The sequence below is a fragment of the Simochromis diagramma genome, unplaced genomic scaffold, assembly GCF_900408965.1.
Source record: "Simochromis diagramma unplaced genomic scaffold, fSimDia1.1 OVJJ01000131.1, whole genome shotgun sequence".
Classification (NCBI taxonomy): domain Eukaryota; kingdom Metazoa; phylum Chordata; class Actinopteri; order Cichliformes; family Cichlidae; genus Simochromis; species Simochromis diagramma.
Genome location: NW_024387200.1, coordinates 11,631,456 through 11,638,026, shown reverse-complemented (window position 1 = coordinate 11,638,026; position 6,571 = coordinate 11,631,456). Strand labels below are relative to the sequence as shown.

General features: G+C 43.6%; 1 long non-coding RNA gene across 1 annotated transcript; it reads right to left on the bottom strand.

The window, feature by feature from the left end:
• Nucleotides 1–1,675: 1,675 nt before the first annotated feature.
• On the bottom strand, nucleotides 1,676–4,903 carry LOC120745592. The gene is made up of 3 exons (XR_005698670.1): nucleotides 4,328–4,903; nucleotides 3,079–3,209; nucleotides 1,676–1,936 (listed from the first exon to the last, which is right to left on the bottom strand). It is a non-coding gene; the product is annotated as an uncharacterized LOC120745592 (long non-coding RNA).
• Nucleotides 4,904–6,571: the final 1,668 nt, after the last annotated feature.

Genomic DNA, 6,571 nt, shown 5'->3' with positions numbered 1-6,571 from the left:
CATTATAAGGAATATCAATGAAGGTGGGCGGCAGCGTTTTTTCTCAAATTGTCATTAACCTTCAGCTAATTGTTTGTGAAAAAGGAAACAATAATGGCATCTGATGGGATAACGGTTTAGTATACAGCACACAGAGCTTGTTGGTTATGAGGAAGCAAATACAGAATATAGTCTTGGCCTTTATCATCTCAGAAGTGCATCTGTGTTTAAAGAGACCTGATGCTTTATGACCGATAAAAGGATTTGTGCTTTTTGTAGTTTAGACATAAGCAGAAGAGGATAAATGGTAAACAGACTGGTTCTTATACAGCGCTTCTCTACCTGAGCACTTAAAGCGCTCTATACAACATGCCTCATTCATCTAAACACTGTCTTCTGTATACAAATACTTTTATCTAACATCAATGTTCTCATGATTGCATCAGGGTTCAGTATCAATTCAATGCACCTTTATATAATAAATAAGCAAACAAAGATTCTAAGCTGTGATTTTTTGGTGGGGTTTTTGCTCTTAATGAGAGGTTTTGTGATTGGTTTCTGGGTCAGGGTAACTTGCCCTTTGCATGCTAAACATACACAGCTGCTATGTCTGCAAGGACACACTAAATGACTGGCCACTGAAAACACCCATATGTGACCACTGTATTTATATAGATGAAAGCACAGGCAATTAATGGAGCTGGTATCGATGGGTTAGAGGTGAAAATATCATGCAAAAAAGTAAATACCCCTTTGGGCTTCAGAGAAGGCCAGTGTGGAGGTGATCCATTGCTATGCACAAAGCGCCTCTTGGTTTTTAATTAACTGAAACTGCACTGGAACGCGCTGTGCATTAAAACCCTGGCCTAACCTCACCCCCTCGCCTCCCCCACCATCATCAGGGAAGAATGATGCAATTCCTGCAATTTTATGATCCACTGAATGCAATTACTGGACCTGTCAGTGTTTTGGGAGGGGTTTTTCCTGTGATGTATGCGCCACGCAGACTCAGCCTCTGATAGGCTGTCTCTCTGCCACAGATTGCCACCCTGCCTATGGTAAATGTCAGCAAAATGTGGAAATGCATAATGAGCACTATGTGTGCTTATGTGTGAATCAATACACCTTTTTGTACGGTAGCTCCAGATTGTATTTCTGTGCTAGTGATGTTAGCAGGAAACACTGATGTGAAAAAATCCTTTTTTGTAGTGACTCTCAATTCTCTTGAGACATAATTCACCAGGGAGGGTGTGATGGACTAGCTGACTCGTATGGTATCGGCACTGGACTGGATTGTTTTGATCAATCAAACCAACCTCCAGTTCAACCATTGTCTAAGGTTATGAGCTTTTGGTAAAGTCTGGAAGAATGAAGCAGCTGAAATAAATACGTTTTCTCTGTAGGGTGGCAGAGATCAGCCATAGCGATAGGGTGAAGAGGATTTTTTAAACCATTTTAGAAGACTGCTACTGTGGTGTGAAAAGGTGTTTGCTCTTTTCCTGGTTTCCTATTTTTGTATGTTTTTCATACTTAAATGTTTCAGATCATTAAACAAATGTGAATATTAGGCAAAGATAACCATCAGCCCTTCCTTGTTTGTCAGTGTTAGCGAGTGATAACTTGAATCAAATGATTTAGGTACAACATCGGTCACCAATCACAAAACTGCCTTTTCAAAATCAGGACAGGCACCAAACCATGAGATGTAAACAAAGGGCTGTTATTCAAGTGCCCAGAAATGTTTATTGAGCTCACTCAAATAAGAAAGATTGAAGAAGTGTAATACATTTACATGGATTCCCATTGTCTACCACAGAGGAAAACAATGTTAACTTCATGTAAGACAATTTGCCTGTAGTTGACACAGCGGTCTAACAATTTTTTATATAAATGTTTTAAATACATTTTTATGAATTTTAATTTGAAGTTCTCTGGTAGAGTTGGACTTCCACATGTCCTACAAAATAAAACATTTTTTTTTTAGGTTTGTTAGAATTCTATTATGAAAGAAAACAAGATTCTCTGCTAAATGGATGACATACATCACATCCTACATGCAGTTTATTATTTAACATTACATTTGCCGTTTAAGGATCAAAGGGAACTGAGCGACGACATCATCCTCAGAGGGTCAGAGGGTATAAACAGGAGCATAGTGTGCTCTCAGTATTACCGCTGTCCAGCCTAAGAAAAGAGGGATGCAGCAAAACCCAAACCTTTGAGGGAAAAACCGGGCACCACATGACGGGACTTCACTGGGTGCTACCAAACCAAAGGGTAAAAATATACAGAATATGCAGGGCCTTGCCAACATCAACCCAATCCCCACTTTATATCAAATGATGGAATACCTCCATCTAACACGAGAGATGAGATCGCTGCACTGAGATTCCAACTGGAGGACTATCAGCACGTGCAGCAAACAAGTCACCACAAAATGGTAGCTGCAAATCACAAAGTTGCCAAATATAAAACCCAGAATGATTAGCTTCACCTGCAGTGAAAGTGCTGCAGAGAAAATGTAGGAAAAGCCATTCTCGAGCTCCAAGAACAGCTGGATCAGGCTCACAGAAACAGACTCGAGTCCAACACAGAGGACAAGAGCCCTGAGGCGAGTGAAGACAGCAACACAGCTGCAGAGCTGAGTGTGGAGGCTTCAACATATATACTATCTGAGCTACTATCTGGATCTACTATGTGAACATCAGTACAGATAGTAGATCCAGAGAGAAGCTGGCCATTTAACGTTTGGACTATCTAACGTAAATGGTCCAAACATTATTTTGTATGTCAGACACTTGACAAATGAAGATTACTACTTATACAGTGCTTTTTTACTCTACTTGAATTTGATTTTATGCCTTTCAGTACTTTCTAAATATTGCACACTCCAATAGCTGCATTGAAGGCAATTTGTGATTCAGCATCTTACTCAAGAACCCTTCAACAAGCAAAATGGAGAAGTCAGGAATTGAACTACCAGCCTTCTGAATCATAGAACACCCTTAAACTCTGGCTGAATTGTAAGATCCTGCATCTCCAGACTGATACTTATTTTATATTTCCAAATAATCGCACAAGCAGTTGTCACCTTCTCACCAAGCTTCTTGCTGATGGTCTTGTAGCCCATTCCAGCCTTGTGCAGGTCTACAGTCTCGTCTCTGTTCTCCATGGACAGCTCTTTGGTCCTGCCCATGGTGGTGGCAAGATTAGAATAGAAGAAACTGATTCTGTGAGCAGGTGTGACACATAAGGAGTTGAGATCAGGATTGTGTGTGATTTACTGAGTGATTGACTGAAATCCGTGTTTCACACAGCCAGTCTGTGGAATACCAGAGTACTGCGCTTTGAGTTTTCCGGGTAGAAAAGCGCTATAGAAGAGTCCACATCAATCCATTTACCATTTATATATGGTATATATAGATATTAAAGACATTTAATTTGACACAAGCATACCACATCACCATCACAGAACAGAGTAGGCATCCATAATACTGGATATTCCATCGTTTAACTCAGTGGTTCCCAAACTTTTTTTGCTAGGCCCCCCTTTGTTTTACAAGAAAAATCTTCAATTCTGCAGGGAGACCTACCTCGGCACTTGTGCAAGTGAAGCCAAAGGGAAGATATGCTTCACCATATCTTCTAGTCTTTGGCTTGGAAGTTGGTTTGGAAACATATTTAGCGATGCTTCAGCTCCTGCTGTGCGTTTGTGTGAGAGCCCTGTCAAAAACCTGTCCATGATGCTAGCAGTGTCCAAGCGTTCCTTTTTTTTTTCCTTTCATACCGCCCCCCCCCCCCGCAATGGCCCTGCGCCTAGGGGGCAGGCTCCACAATTTGGGAACCTCTGGTTTAACTTATGAATAACATGAACATTTGGATTGAAGATGAGCTTGCAAAGTGAATACAGAGCTTCCAGTAGCATCCCCCACATGGCATTTGCCAAAAAGATTGGCAGAAGGTACAGGCTGAACCATCAGCTGGGATTACTGCATGAGCTTAACCCCATGAATGAACTCTATAGTCAATCAATTGCTTGTGCATGCCAAAATTGTCCCCAATTTGCAGTGTTTTTTGTCCAATAATTACTCTGTTTTTGAACATGAAGCTTTGCCATAGCACCTGCTTTGTCTAATTATGTTGTGCTGACACCATCCTCTAATTTATCAGGAACTGCAAGTTTTTTCCAGCTCTAATTAGTTAAATCCCTTCTATGAAAAATGTTAATGCAACCTGTAGCTACGCAAGGCAGACCTGTCAAACCTTGGATTTTTCCACATGATGAAGTGGTATGCAAAGAGCTCTAGATTCATGTGCCTCGATGCAAAATGCAAATGTTAGCACTTACGCTTCACTCATATGTTGTCACGGGTCGTGTGTGAGTTATTAAGGACCCATGATGCAGACTGCTACGGAAGTGAGTGAGCTTTATTAACATAAAGGTGAAACAAACAGGAACGAGGTGGACGAAAACCAAAACCTAAGAGTAACCTAAACTGGGAAAAGCTAAGCAAACACAAACCTGAAACCTTGAGACATGAAACAGCGATGCGGGGAGAATGCACAGGAAGATGGAGGGGAACAACACAGATGAACCAGCAACAAGGACGAGGGAACACACACTATAAATACACACACCAGCAATCAGGGGATGGGAAACAGGAGGGAAACACACCTGGGAGACATCACAGCTGACGAGGCAGGGGAAGCGTAAACAGAACGCACTGACTTCAGACAGAGACCTTCAAAGTAAAACAGGAAACACATACACGTAATGACACAACACACAAACTTAACACAGACTGGGCGACACAGAACACAGGAACATGAAACGTGAAAAAGGAGAGTACAAAAACCCAGAATAAACAAAACCACAGAATAATAACAAACTAAAACATAAACACAGAGTCACAGACTCCGGACCATGACATATCTATTCACTCACTCACTCACAAATGTTAGCACTTACTCTTTTCCTCAAAATCAGAAAAGTACACCAGAAAAGTAATTGTGAAAAAAAGGGCCCAAGTGGACGCACTGTCGATGTTTACTGCTCTTTTTATTGAGACTGAACACACTGCTGACAGTTCTTGTTCTCTGGTTTGGCACCCACGCATGCAGCTTGTCGGCTGCTCTCCGACATGCCTCTCCGTTCTGGGCTATGGCTTCACTATATTATATCCCAATGGAGAGAGAGAGAGCTGTTTAATTACATCCCGCATACCTGTTCCGCCAAGCTCCCTGACACTGCCCCTTGAGCTCACTGCACCACACCTCCCCTGCAGATATGCCCCTCCGCTACACACCCCGACTGCCCGACTGAGACCGAGGAGCCCCCCGGCCGAATCTTCTCCCCCAGTCGCAAGTGGGAGACGAATTCTGGCACAGCCATCTGCGCCCCCAGTCTATGGACCACCTTGAACGTAAATGGTTGCAAGGCCAGATACCACTGGGTGATCCGGGCGTTGGCATTATTCATGCGGTGGAGACACTGTAGTGGAGCATGGTAAGAGCAGAGGGTGAATGAGTGTTCCATGAGGTAATAACGAAGGGGGTCGATCGCCCACCAGATCGCCAGGCACTCCTTCTCTACGGTGCTGTATCTCTGCTCACTTTCTGTCAACTTCTGGCTGATGTAGAGCCCTCTGTTCGAGGTGTCAGTCTGCAGGACAAAAGGGAGGGAAAAGTTAGGAGTGTGGAGCAGCAGCTCCCTACAGAGAGATTTCTTTACCTGCATAAATGCCGCCTGGCACGGCCCCGTCCACTGGACCAGATCTGGAGCACCCTTCCAGGTGAGATAGTAACCCGCCAATCCCAGGAACCATCTCACTTCCTTTTTGGTCTTGGATGTGTGCAGGATGTGATCACGCACCTACCCGCCCCAAGTGGTACTCCTGATACTGTACCTCCCTCCATCCAACCGCACACTTCTTCGGGTTGGCCATGAGCCCCGCCTAACTCTGGAACTCCAGGACCATGGCCACCTGCTGCACATGATCCACCCAAGTGTCACTATAGATGATAACATCATCCAAGTGGTTGGTGGCATATGCAACTTGCAGCAGCAGCACCCAGTCCATGAGACGCTTAAAGGTGGAAGGCTCCGAATGGAAGTGTAACGAACTGGTACAAACCATACGGAGTGGAGAAGATCATTTTTTCCTTGGACTCTGCAGATAACGGAATCTGCCAGTGGCCCGTGGTTAAATCCAGTGTTGTGAAAAACCGGGCATTCACCTTGCGATATTCGACACAGAACCATATAGACCCATCTTTATTCACTACAAGAAATATGGGGCTACACCAGGTGCTGTGTGACTCATTTATCGCTCCCATTTTCAGCATTTCAGCCAATTCCCTCTGAACAATTGGAGATTATGTATCGGAATTTCAGGAGCAAGACCACGCCTCCAAACACGCTCCCTCCGGTTCTCATCTATATAAGTTCCCCCAGTTCTGCAAGCTGTTCATTCTCGTTTACGTGCAAACAGGGTCAGCAAATATCTTTAACACAGCTTATCTCTCAGGAGTATTTCCATTCACTTACAATTGCCCTCTCGTCTGTCGTCTTCCCTATCCGTCATTCACCAAC